The sequence below is a fragment of the Zootoca vivipara genome, chromosome 7, assembly GCF_963506605.1.
Source record: "Zootoca vivipara chromosome 7, rZooViv1.1, whole genome shotgun sequence".
NCBI lineage: Eukaryota > Metazoa > Chordata > Lepidosauria > Squamata > Lacertidae > Zootoca > Zootoca vivipara.
The window spans coordinates 17895550-17909897 of NC_083282.1; positions in this window are offsets into that span (position 1 = coordinate 17895550).

The window sequence follows — 14348 nt, forward strand, 5'->3', positions numbered from 1 at the left end:
TGAATAAAATGACATGTCTGGGTAGGCTTGCCTAAACAAACAAAAAAGGATTTAGGTTGTGGTAGTGATGGCCATCAACTTGGATAGCTTTCAAAGATGATTTCACAAATTCATAGAGGATAAGACTGGCCATGCCTACTTGCCATGATGACTATGCTCTAACTCCATTCTTGGAAGCAGTACAGCATGCCTCTGAATGGCACCTGCTGGGAGTCACAAGTGTACAGAGTGCTGTTGCATTAAGGTCTTCATCTCAGCTTATTGAGGACATTTGGTTGGCCACTGTGAGGATGGAATGCAAGATTAGATAGGCCTTTGGTCTGATCTGATCCAGCAATGGTCTTCTTATATTCTTAACAGGCATTCAAAGCCATGGAGCAAAGGTACCTGCCTAATATTATGCCTTTGTGTGATGTTTTGCCATTGTGCATTTGCACGCTCATGCAGCTGAAATCACAGAGTATCTCTGCCACTGCAGAAAAAGAGGAGCAGAAATTTGTTTTAAACTTCTCTAATGAACATCACCCAGACAAACATTTTAAGGACTGAGCAACGAGAGGGGGGTGGAGAGAGAGAGAGAGAGAGAGAGAGAGAGAGAGAGAGAGAGAGAGAGAGAGAGAGAGAGAGAGAGAGAGAGAGAAGACTTGGTATGTGCACAGACCCCCAGGTCTGGAGCCAGTGTTAATGAGATACCTTATAATTTTTTAATTATTATTTTAAATCATTTCACATATACCCTTAAAAAAGAATCTCCAAAATGCTTTCTGAAATTTGTCATTCATGAATAGGGCACTGAATTTGGCTGGAGGATTGATTGGTTTACTCTTCCGTGCTGGACTGAATATTTCAAAGAGAGTGGAGCTGGAAGTTTAGGTGGTTGTGAATGTGAAAGGTGTAGAAGCACACAAATGTTTCTAGTTCCACACTCCGCATACAGTTTCTGTACACTTCTCAGGCCTTTCTTACGTGAAGTCTGTAAGTAGCGTTCCCCCATTGAGACTTCCCTGGCTTCAGTACTGCTCAAGTCACTTAACGCTCGCTTTCTTTCCTTTCCATTCTTCACTGCACTGCTGCCCATTTTAACTTCCTCTCCAGGATTTTCAATATCCCGTGGCACTAAAAAAGCTGGTGTAAGTCAGCAAGCTCCAAACTCCCGATTCTGACTCATTAATTCTGATTGATGATGGGTCTTGAGGAAGCAAAAATGGAAAGGGCTTCTTCGATGGTGGTGATTTATGCACTTTTTACAGCACAGCAATATATGCAGGAAGTTAAAGTTTTGTGATACAGATAATATAGCGTGGTAAATTTATTATTACTATTATTATTATTCAGAAGAAAGGTGCTTGCATCTATCTCTGCCAGCACCAGAAGATGGCAGCCCTGGTCCTTCATTCTTTCAAAGTAGAGTTGAGGGATGGAGAGATAGGGTAATGTCAACTTGTCTGCACATCTATCCATTGCTAACTGGTGAATCAGTGATCTCATCAATATGCAGCACAAATTAATTATGAGTCCCATTGCACTTCTCCAACAAGTGGCAAGTGCTAAGGTCAAATTTTCCATGTTTTCTGCATAGGGAGTGATGTGGTCTGGCAAAAAAGCAAAATAGAATAAAAACGAGCAGTTGGTGGTTGATTCAGGAGTTAGACCATTGGTTCAATTAGTTCAGGATTGACTGTGCTAATTCACTTCTCCAGGCTTTCAGGTCAAGATGTCTCCTAGTGCCATCCAGAGATGGCAGGGATTGAATTGGGAACCTTCTGTGTACAAAATACATACACTATCACCGAGCTATAAAAAAAGGTAAAGGACCCCTGACAGTTAAGTCCAGCTGCAAACGACTCTGGGGTTGTGGCGCTCATCTCGCTTTACTGGGCGAGGGAGCCAACAGTTTTTCCGGGTCATGTGGCCAGCGTGACTAAGCCGCTTCTGGTGAAACCAGAGCAGCGCACGCAAATGCCGTTTACCTTCCCGCCGGAGCGGTACCTATTTATCTACTTGCCCTTTGATGTGCTTTCGAACTGCTAGGTTGGCCGGAGCTGGGACCAAGCAACGGGAGCTCACCCCGTACTGGGGATTGAAACCAATGACCTTCCGATCAGCAAGCCCAAGGCTCAATGGTTTATACCACAGTGCCACCTGCGTCCCAGATCACTGAGCATAGCCCTTCCCTAAAATTGTATAAAGTGGTGTAATTGTAATGAGCATGATCTATGAAGCAGACACCTATCATTTCAAACCTCAGTTCTACAATGAGGTTGCAGCCTGGCTGTAGCCTGACCCCACTCTGCTCTGCCTCACCTGCGTCATCTATGGTGCCAACCAACTTTAGAACATGATATCTTAGGGTGGGTGATGTGGAGAAGACCCTGACTATGATGGAAAAACACAAAGACAGAGACCATGTTTGACACCCCCCCTTACCCTACCACATTGGCATGCCTACTGGAGCTCCTCGCCTTTTGTGTATCCTTTCTGGAGTGAAAACCAGGGACAATATGGCAAAACATTCCAAACCCATCCTACAAGATTGTCATTCACACTTCACACACCAGAGAGCATCCTGTGCTTCATTCCCATTACCTCACTCGGATATTAGAGGAAACACATTCCCCAAACAGCCCTTTCCCTAATATCTAACCTTCCAAACAAGTGCTGAACTGAAATGTAGGGGCAATTTGTCTTGGACCACTGCAAATTAGCCTCTTTCCCCTTTCAGCAATTATTGCATCCCTCAGAAAAGGCTGTGAAATTGTCTGCAAGGGGGTCGGTATCTGGAAGAAGAGGAAAGGCATTAGCCTTGTCCTGGCCACCTTGTCAACACCCCCTTGCACCGAGATGTGCATGCAGTGCAAAGGAGCAGCATCCTGAATATCTTCATCATTTTTCAATATATGCCAAGAAATGGGGAACCTGTGGTGCTTCAGATGTTGTTGGACTCCAGCTCCCATCAGCCCCCAGCCCCCATGGCCAATGGTTAGGGAATGATGGAAGTTGCAGTCTAGCAACATTTGGAGGGCTACAGATTCCCCCACCATCCCTGGTGTGTCCCATTAAAAGCAATTCATTCAAAAGAGCAATATCCACATTTAAAAACACATTTTAGCATGAGGCAGGTGAATTCCCTTGTCCACTCCTGAGCAGCAAAGCATCTCTGACTTCACTAGGGTTGTTCAAAAGTAAGCACAAATAGGATTCCAGTCAATTATAGTCAAGAAATGTAACTTTTAAAAAAGAGAGATGGCATGCTTGAAAGTGGGCCTTGTGCCTTATTTTGATATATGACCAGAGCTCTCCAAATAAGCAAATGAACGAAAGATTAAAATGTTTTTATTGTGTTTTCACAGTCAGGTCCGACAGCAAGATGAAAGTGATGCTGATGGGATTCAGGTTTGTACATTTGTTGTCTTATTCTTCAGCAGCAGTTAAATAAAGCCTTTCTGAGTGTGCAGTGATAAAACACTTGATACTACTAAGGGAATATGTTACAGGATATGAAAAATGTCTCTAATGCCATCTGATGCACTCTTGAAAGAAATCATTTTCATAACCCCTAGCTTGTATGCCTCACCATGAATATCCTGACTTACCAATGGTTGGCCATTGCAGAACTTTGTGAGGTTTTTCAATGCTATTTGATCCCATTTGTTTCCTATGCCATGCTATTTGCTCCAACGCACACGTATCTCAATATATATTTTAATCTATTCCAAAATGCATGTTCCCCCAATGACACACCATCAGTATATGACATCTCATGTCCATGTTTGGACTAATGTTTTCTTCCTTCTTTCGGTGAACAACCAAGCAATCCTATTGAATGGATGGAATGTTTGATTATGGATTATCAAACTAACATTTAAATGAATTTTCAAAACAAAAGAACTGGATGGTTTTGTTGCTCCCAAGAGCATTGTCTAGAAATCTTTATGGCCTTGGACTATAACTGAAGTTTTCAAATAAAAGGACTAGCATTGCTGCTCTGTCCGGTGGGTTTGTGTCTCAAAGTACATTCTGCGGAAGACATCCCTCTATGCTGCTCTCTGGTTTCCAGTTCTAATTAGGAACGCTGCATTGATAACTTGATAGTTGGCTTTTACAATAAATATAACTTGTTTTAAATAGTTTACTAGCTGATCTACGTCAAGTACCCTTCCAGGAAGGGCATATCCCATCAGTCAGGGATCCCGAACTCTGTAACTGTACCACAAATCACATTATCATTTATTGCCCACCCTGGCTGGGGATGATGGGACTTGGAGTCCAAGAACAACTGCAGAGTGAGACGTTCCGCTTCCTTGCCGTAGGTTTTAATTACATTTCCAGTGTGTATACTGAACATTCACCCCGCATCCATCTTGAGTTGCTTGTCTGGTGTTTACATGTCTTCTCATTAGTCATGCATTCACCCTGCATTTCTCAGTGAATTTCTCTGACACTTTCTTAGGTGCAAGAAATCCATTCCTTTTTAAAATGTGAATTTGTTGCGCCAGAGCACAACAGGAGCTGTTTAATCCACTTTAATTGCCAAACCTAAATCTCCAGTATGCTCTTGAATGCATCCTCCAGAATTCTGACAGTCTAGAGGCGTCTCTACAGGTGAGTATGGTCAGGAGTATGTCCCTGATGTAAACTCAAAAGACAAACTGTGTCTCATGAGACAAGGGTTTGAGGAGTCTGCTTTCCAGATGGGAAGCCTGAAGATATGGAAACTGAAGTCTATCGTTTAAAACAGCAACAGTAAAACTAACTGAAGACCAAGAGCTGGAGGTAAACAGTACCCGTGTTGATTTCAACACAATTGTAGCATCATTTAACACAAAAAAGGGTGTTCTGTGTCATGCAAGCAGCCAGACTGCAATCTGTGAACAGAATGTACATGGAAGATTATGAGCAGCCTGACTTTCCCCTTGGGAAGATACAAATGAAACATGATATAAAGAGAGAAAGGTATTAGTGTTTGAACAAATGGAGCAAGTGCATAACTACAGTGGTACCTCGACTTACGGACGACTTGACAACCGAATTATTCGACTTGTGAATGGGGGTAATGGTTGCACGCTTATGAATGTCTCGACATCTGAAAGCAAACCGCGGCAGTTTTAGATAGGGATTTTTCGACTTACAAATTTTTAGATAGGGTTGCTTCGACTTACGAAATGTTTCCGTTTCCAATGCATCCCTATGGGAAATCGTGTTTCCAATGGCGTTTATCGACTTGCGAATGTTTCGACCTACGAAGGTGCCTTCGGAACGGGTTACATTCGTAAGTCGAGGCACCACTGTATATTGCACAATAGTTCTATACAACGTTCTAGAGGTTGCAAAGTGTGCTGTTAAAATGTTTGGAACTTTCAGACAAGAAGGCTATAGACGATGTCTTGAAGGATTTGGAAAGGCATATTACAGGGCCAAATTAAGTTGTTGGCATTTGTCTGTCTCGACAGACAATGGAGTGCACCTCTAGGGGTGAAGTCAAACCGCTGTGTTAGCAGGACTGAACTGACCTTCCCAGGGCACAAGCCTGGGCAATGTGTATGGAGGTCCTGGGCTACAAGACACTCCCCTCTAGGCCTCATGGATGTTGTCCAAAGGAAAGCAGAGCAATACATTTGGCACCAGCTTGGCTGCAGGAGTTGTCAGAAGGAGGCGTACAAGGCACCATCCAACCATCTCAGGGACTCCATTCTGGATTTCATAGAATCATAGAATTGTAGAGTTTTGGGAGGGACCTCAAGGGTAATCAACTCTGTGACAGATGGTCATCCAACCTCTGCTTAAAAACATCCAAGGAAGGAGAGTCCACAACCTTCCGAGGAGGACTGTTCTACTTGCGAGGTTAGTTTGTCCAATGTGAATGGTTAGGAAGCTAAGTTTTGTGAGCTGGCTCTTCCTCATATATTGCACTCTTATTCTTGAAGTGTTCTTCATCCCATATTCTGTATGAGCTTTGCTAGTTGCCTGTTTGGGGGCTAAACAGGGATTTGGAGATGTTCTGCAACCTCCACCACCATAGGCAGCTGCAAACATCCAAGTCGAAGAAAGAAGGAAAGAAAGAAAAAAGAATAGTAAAAATGAACTAACCATGTGTGAGTCTAACAGATAAATTATGAATCAAAAGCTTTTAACAACAACAACAATGAATAATGGAACAAACAAACAACATGTCCTTGCACACCCCTAGAAGGCAGAGGTGTGGTCGAATAAAATTTATCTTGATGGAAGGCAGGGCATCTGTATCGCCCCTAGCTTATTGCTCCTCCCTATGATTAGAAATAGCAGAAGAAGCTCTTCAAAATACTAAATGTTGCAAGGGGGGGATATTCAAAACAAGAACCATTATGCAAATTTGCTCAAGTTGTATAATTTACACTAGCTGATGAATTCAACTTTTTATTTTCATCCCTAGCCTTGGGAATACTTTGCCTGGAATTTCATTTTCATTTTATTTTTAAAGCTCAGAGTACAAATTGCTCTAAATATGTTCAAAAACGTAGTTAGCTATACATAGGCTTCACATTCAGGGTAAGTTACCCTTATTTCAAGAACCTGATTACTGAATATGTGACACACTTCCTATTCCCATGCTGGGAGTCATATCCATTCTTTGCAACCCTTGTTCCTCCAGCTGTTCTTCTCTGTGATGATCCCCTTTGTTAGTAACCTGTAGCCTCTTGACAATCGGCTAAAAACATCAGACATATCAAAGTGGAAAGGACTCGGAACTTTCTTCTGTGTTCTTTTACTTTGCTGTTTAAACAGACCCCTCTCCAACAAGCTATTATGGATAACTGAAATTTAATATCTGATAGGAGATAAAGCTTGCATAATCCTTTGACATGGAGAGAGATTAGGAACAAAGGAGAGATTAATTTGAGATTTGTTTATATCACTCCTGCAAAATCTTTTCTGGGAAATTCTGAAGTTGCTTTGTAATCTATGATTAAATTGAATTGCTCTTTGTCAGGGTTCTAATCATTATTGTTGTTATTTCCCTCTTAAACAATGTGGGTTCTGCAAGCACACATTTAACATCAAATCTGCATTTTTCTATTATTCATTTAAGCTATGTGCGCTACGTACATTTTCATGGATCGGATTGTTTTCTGCATGGGGAATAATTGATCTGTTCTGTATGCTTACTCATAATGAAGGCAACACTTATAGTATCTATCTAGACATTAGTCTTCATGAAGATCAACATGGGAAGGGTTTCTAAATCTTTTGCTCAAAATACAATTTTTAGTGGTATGTTAATATTTGGAATTTGTAGCTTTACTGATTACAGATAGCAGTTTAATTATAGTTGTTACTGTCTTTAGCTTCCATTCCTCTTGATGCAACACAGAGGCTGTAATTGGTGACTCCTAAAGCTTACTACTCTCAGAACTATTCTGGGGTGATTTCTTTTTTTTAGCAAATGGGACGGGCACAAGTAGATTACTCTTGGCAGCCCAAACCTTTACGAAGGGTGTCGGCCAGTGTTGAACCTTGCCATGGTGCAAGCCAAAAGTCTCACTGGGGGACCAGGGTGCAGATTCCAAACAGGCAGATACCAAAGCCATGCTTGGGTTTGCCATGGTCATTCCTCCTCTCAGGCTCTTTATGGAGCCCCCCCCCCCAATACTATGTTGATCCCAAACAATGCTATTTCCCCCCTCATAGAAAAAATGTTCTTCTACCTAACAAAGGAAAGCCATAATTTCACTGAGGGAAAGGTGAAAAAAGTTCTCAAAGGAAAATGGGGAGTTCCAGGGGAAGCAGCCTTATATGGGTTTTCCCCTCCCTTCTTCAGCAAGGGCTTGTGGGACAGCTTTTTCTCATGAGCCCACCACACAGAGAAGCTACTGGGCAAAACCTTGCCCAGTATTTTGCTGCAATCTATGGACTACAGCACCACCAGGCAAAGGTGTCCCAGGCTTATTAGCCATGGAATGGGGCTTAAATTCGTGCCATTTCCCCAATCTGCTCATTGCCTCCCTTCCGTATGATTCCAGTTAGTAGTCTATTGAAAAGCAATAAGGTTAAACACTTAAGAACAGAACAGTTGAACACAAGCTTTTTAGACACACATTATGCATGCATTGAAAGACACAAATTTTACTTCCATGCTTCATAAATATTGTGCTTTATTAGCCAACTTGGAACAGATTTCAAATGCCACAGGTAAAGCTACCATTCTATGTGCTGATCACATTGGTTCTTTCTTGTTTAAAGAATCTATTTCTTGGAACTGAAACGAACCCTCATGAGTGAACTTAGTATCCTTAATAAGTCCGCAAATTCATATTGCTGTGATGTTTTACAATTAAATCTGAATGTCATTTAATTTGCCTGCTTAACGAAGCTGAGCGATGCTTGATCAATTCATTTGAATTTTGTTTAATCCAGGCAGACTCCCTGTTCATTGAAATTGACATGCTTATGTCAGATAGATGTATAGTCAAATGCACTTCAACCATAAAGATTCTTAAGATTATTTTATCCTGTTCTTGTTTCAGAAATTACTTAACATTCTCCCCATCACCTTTCAGGAGCGTTACTTAGGCCTAGTTCTCACTGAGGAGATAAACCAGTGACTAGGTTCTACTGTTGTCAAATTGTAGGGATGGTGGTGTCAGTTGATTAAAAGTTGCTCAACATAGAAAACAAGTTTTCAGAGTTCTAATCTAGTCTTTTATTTGATGTTCTAGGCCAGTGTTTCCCAACCAGTGTGCCTCCAGATGTTTGGGGACTACAACTCCCATCATTCCTGACCACTGGTCTTGCTAGCTAGGGATGATGGGAGTTGTAGTCCCAAAACATCTGGAGGCACACTGGTTGGGAAACACTGTTCTAGGCTATGCTTTTTGGTGTGCAATGGTACTCACCAGGATGGAATACCATCAACTGGTGGTTTTTTTTTAAGCCCATGGCAGCCATTTTGTGTTGGCACGCATGACACTTTTATCAAGATACGAGTAGCAGACCATCATTTATTTATTCTTACAAAAACAAAGCACTGTATATAAGGATTTATATATGGAAGAGCATTCAATTATGTGAGCCCCAGCTGTTCAGGTAGTCACTTGTGCATTCCCTCAAAAGAGGAATACAATAGATCAATTACCTTCAGCAGGTGAATGGTATTGTTAGCAGGTGTCCTGTGTTGCCTGATCAGTGTACTGCACAGCTGTTAACTGCTGATGGGCAATTAAAGCCCCACCCCCGATCTTTGGACTGCACCATGCCTCAGTAGAGGGCTGGCCTCTGTAAAGCAGGACACGTGTAACACCCCCAATCTGAAGTGATATAATTTACCAGATTGTTGAGTAAGGCTATACAGTGGTACCTCGGTTTATGAACACAATTGGTTCTGGAAGTCTGTTCATAAACTGAAGTGTTCATAAACTGAAGCGAACTTTCCCATTGAAAGTAATGGAAAGTGGATTAATCCGTTCCAGACAGTCCACGGAGTACTTAAACTGAAGCGTTCATAAACTGAAGCAAACATTCCCATTGAAAGTAATGGAAAGTGGATTAATCCGTTCCAGACGGGTCAGCGGAGTACTTAAACTGAAATGTTCATAAACTGAAGCATGGGTGTAATTGGTTCCGGAAGTCTGTTCATAAACTGAAGCGTTCATAAACTGAAGCGAACTTTCCCATTGAAAGTAATGGAAAATGAATTAATCCGTTCCAGATGGGTCCGCAGCGTTCATAAACCGAAAATTCATAAACCGAGGTGTTCATAAACCGAGGTTCCACTGTAGTCACTTGCAATCCCTGATTTGCCATGAGAGAACTCTGCATGCTTCCATTTGTATCCTACCACATTCCATGAAGATTCTGTGGGAAGAATAAAAAATAAAATCCCTCCCACCCCTATACTTCTATGGCCATCTGTACAAGCTATCACCTTGTGACACCTGCTAGCCATTGGCTGAGCTGCTGTGATGTCACAGAATATAAGGGACAAAGGAAACTGCCTCATACCATGTCATATTATTGGTCCATCTAGCTCAGTATTTGTGTACACGGATTGGCAGAGGTCCTCCGGGATTTCAGTCGGGGGTGTCTTTCAGCTCTACCCAGAGATTATGGGGGAAATCAGCATTCTGAGGGAAGTTGTGAAAAATCGGATGTCAAGGGAGCAGCTCCAGTAAAGGGGTTGGAAGGGAATGCAAGTTTGGTTGCAAGAAAAGCAGAAGGGTTGTCAGGGGAGTTGTAAAGAGGGTTCTGCTGTTGGTGGGATGGGGGCATATATGGAGTCATGCACAAGCAGGTAGCTGAGGCCAAGGAAACTGAATGGAGCTAAGAGTTCAGAGGCAGGGTTGCTGAAGGACATGTGGCAAAGCTGAGGGAAGGATCGGTGGAAGAATAATAATAATGGAGGAAGCAGTGTACCTGAGATATACATAGCAGTTTGAACTGTCAGTGTGAGAATGTGCATAAGAAGCCTACTTGCTGTGAGTGCTAGGAAAGATCACAGAGCAGTGAGGCAAAACGGGCTACATGAATATGCAATCTTCGTCACCAGCATTGTACAGCATTTTGTATTATTGCAAAGCTGCCGGCAGGTGAATCTGCTCATTAGCTCATTTTGCACAAGAATAATTCTGCGGTTGTTCTTTTCTTTGCATGAAACAAAAACCTCTGCATTAGCATGCTCTCAAATGTAGGAAAGGCAAATTGAATAAACTGAATTTTGCTAAGCAGTGTATGTTGTAATTGTCAACTGAAATTTGCATGTGCATAAGGATTTTCATTAAAAATCCGAGAAGATGGATGCAATCAGTGATGATAATACATAGTACTTATTACCAAAAATACGAGACATTTTTAATTCATGGGAACCTAATGCCTAGTTATTTCTATCAGTGTAAGTGATGGGATTTGTTTTGTGCTGCTTTGTCATATAAATTAACGAGAAAGAAAATTTCTCCTGATTTATAGGCATTTAGGTAACAAAACAATGCCTAGTGTGGCTGTAGTAACTCTGAAAAGGCATAATAAGCCAGGCATCCAGAACCAATACTATCAGTCAGGGAAGGCCAAGGAACAAAGCTGGATCTCTAAATGACAGCAAAAGCATCTCAATGTAATTCTGTTGCCTAATTTCAGGGGGGATAACATTCCTCATGATGGGCACCACAACAGAAACTCACATGAATCTAAGTTCTTCAGAGCTTCATAAACTGATTAACCGATACAGGATGAGGTGGTCCTGCAAATAACCTAGTGCCGAGCTGTTTGTGGCTTTGGAAACCAAAACCAATCCCTTCAACTTGTCCTTGTAACTAACCAGAAGCTTAGAAGGAGGAGGGCTAGATCAGCTCCAGCCAGCGCATTAGCACCACACTGACCTCTGCAGCATATCCAGAATTTACCCCGGCTCCCTCTAAACATGCTGAGCTAATGGCACTAATAGTTGCTGGAAGAAAACAGATAATTTAGCAGCTAGGAACTGACACATGCTATAGTTCGTTTCATTTTTTTTAAGGCTAGTTGTTTTATTCCTTGATACCCTAGATCAGGCATGTCAAACATGCGGCCCTCCAGATGTTTCGGCCTACAACTCCCATGATCCCTAGCTAGCAGGACCAGTGGTTGGGGAAGATGGGAATTGTAGTCCAAAACATCTGGAGGGCCGCAGGTTTGACATGCCTGCCCTAGATACTGTAGGCTGGCTTCTGAGAATGGTTATAATCTTGCAAAGTGCACTACAACAACAACAACAACAACAACAACAACAACAACAACAACAACAACAACAACACTAGTCTGATGTTGCCCATGGGCACGCATTTAATTTGTTTGGATTTTACAGAAACTGTTGCAGGATATGAACCAACCAAGGTTGTTTTTCTGTGAGAAAAAGATCAGATGGAATAATTCAAGTGAAAGTCAAACAATCATGAAATAGAGACACAGGATCTCTTGGTAAGTAGGCACTGGCTTAAAGGGTTGAAAAACCAAAGTAAAGCAGCATGCTAAGTCTGCAATCATAATTGTACTTATCAAGATGCAAGTGACATTGAACTCAGTGGGACTTACTCCCAAGCCAGTCTGCTTAGGATCAGGCTGTGCAGCTGTGATCTCAGGCACACTTACTTGGAAATCAGCACTTTAAGAATCAGTGGGACATGCATAGGGCTGGGCTGGGCATGCATTATAACTGAAAGAGTATTTAATTATGAATTTAGACGGTAAGAGCCCTGGGGATAGGGATGTGCCTTACCTGTTCTTTGTAAAGTGTCATATGCCACACCGATGATATACGGTAAGTAAGTAAGTAAGTAAGTAAGTAAGTAAGTAAGTAAGTAAGTAAAGGTGTTGGGTACTACAATCGGTGACTGAATACAGTGCTCTGCAAAGTCTGAAAGAAGGGCCTCCTGCATAAGAGCTTGAAATCAGTATTAGACAATGGGGAGAACACAACAGATGAAGCAGTGGATTACAAAGGATGAATGAAAGTAGACGGTGCTGGATGTCCTTAAAGCAGGGCTAGGGGGGAAGGTTCTCCAAAGAGAACTTACATCTGAAATGTTGGGAAACTGAGGGAGAGAACACCCCCAGCCTACATGATGTGGAGAAAGACCATAGCTCAGATTTAGAACATCTGATTTCCATGCAGATAATTTAATTCCTGCATCTCTGGGTGGGACTCGGAATGTTCCCCTTCTGAAACTCTGGAGTGCTGCTGCTGCTGCTGGTGCAGTCACTGTATTGCTATAGTCACTGTAGATTCAACTGAACTAAATGGACCAATGGTCTGAGTCGCTATGAAATAGCTTCCGATGTTTCCTCCTATGCTGTCCGCTGTCAGTCTTCATGAATGGAGGCTGCCATTCTGTCTCTCATCCTCCACCCCTTCAATTCCTCCTTGAATGACCCCATGTCAGGATGGAAAGCCTTGGCAGTTGAGAATACAGCACAGAAGGAATTCCTAATTGTTTTCCAAACTCTGTGTTCCTCCTTTCAAAACTCAATGACTGTCAGTTCCACCCTCTCCTATCAAATCCCAACTCCTGTTTCCCCAGCTTCAAGTCGGTGTTTTCAAATCTGTTCATCACTTAGAATGCTGATGCTTCTTGTAATAAGTTTTCCCCAGTTGAATATTTTCTCAGGTGCAGAAGTCTGCATGAGAAGCTTAGTTCATGGTCTCTTGTTTATTAAAAGTGAGCATTTTAACAGCTTTCCATACTAATGTTCAGGGACTTTTCTGCCCCATTTCTATCCTCGCCTTATTTTCATTTTACCCTAAATACTGGGTGATTGGATTTAGTATTCTAAGCGGTAAAATAAAAGGCGTGAGAAACACTTAAATTGGCTCAAATGAAGTATATCTTGACACTGTACTTGCAACCAGCAAGACATTGAGCAGCATGTGAGAAACCACTAGGAGGCTGCAATCCTAACCCCACCTCGGAATAAGCATCACTTACTCCCTATATAGCCTACTTCTGGGGAGATATGGTTAGGATTGCACAACTATTCCTTTTGTACAGACAGTTCAGTGGAGAGGAGAAATAGTCTCATGTGTTGGAATGTTCTTATATGCCTGTTGTCTTTGTCCATGGAGTTTTCTTGGCAGGGATACTGGAGTGGCTTGCCAGTTCCTTCTCCAGGTGGATCACATTTAGTCAAAACTCTCCACTATGACCTGTCCATCTTGGGTGGCCCTGCACAGCATAGCTCATAGCTTCTCTGAGTTATTCAAGCCCCTTCGCCACGACAAGGCATTGATCCATGAAGGGGTCCCATGGACTGCAAGAAGATCAAACCTCTCAATTCTTAAGGAAATCAGCCCTGAGTGCTCACTGGAAGGACAGATCCTGAAGCTGAGGCTCCAATACTTTGGCCACCTCATGAGAAGAGAAGAGTCCCTGGGAAAGACCCTGATGCTGGGAAAGATGGAGGGCACAAGGAGAGGGGGACGACAGAGGACGAGATGGTTGGACAGTGTTCTCGAAGCTACCAACATGAGTGTGACCAAACTGCGGGAGGCAGTGGAAGACAGGAGTGTTTGGCGTGCTCTGGTCCATGGGGTCACGAAGAGTCAGACACGACTAAACGACTAAACAACAACAATTGGAATGTTCTTATTTAAGAAATTCTGTTTCACTAAAATGAATACAGTACACATAAACAGAACAGATGCCAAATGTCTGGAAACCGCCATAGGGGAGAGTGCTCTTCTGCTTGCTGGCTCCCCATAGGCATCTGGTCGGCCACTGTGAGAATAGGATGTTGGTCTAGATGGGCTGTTGGTTAAGTCCAGCAGAGCTCTTCCCATGTTCTTATGCTACATGTATCAATGTGTCTTGGATAGATGCTACAGAAACATGAATGAAGCTTGCAGG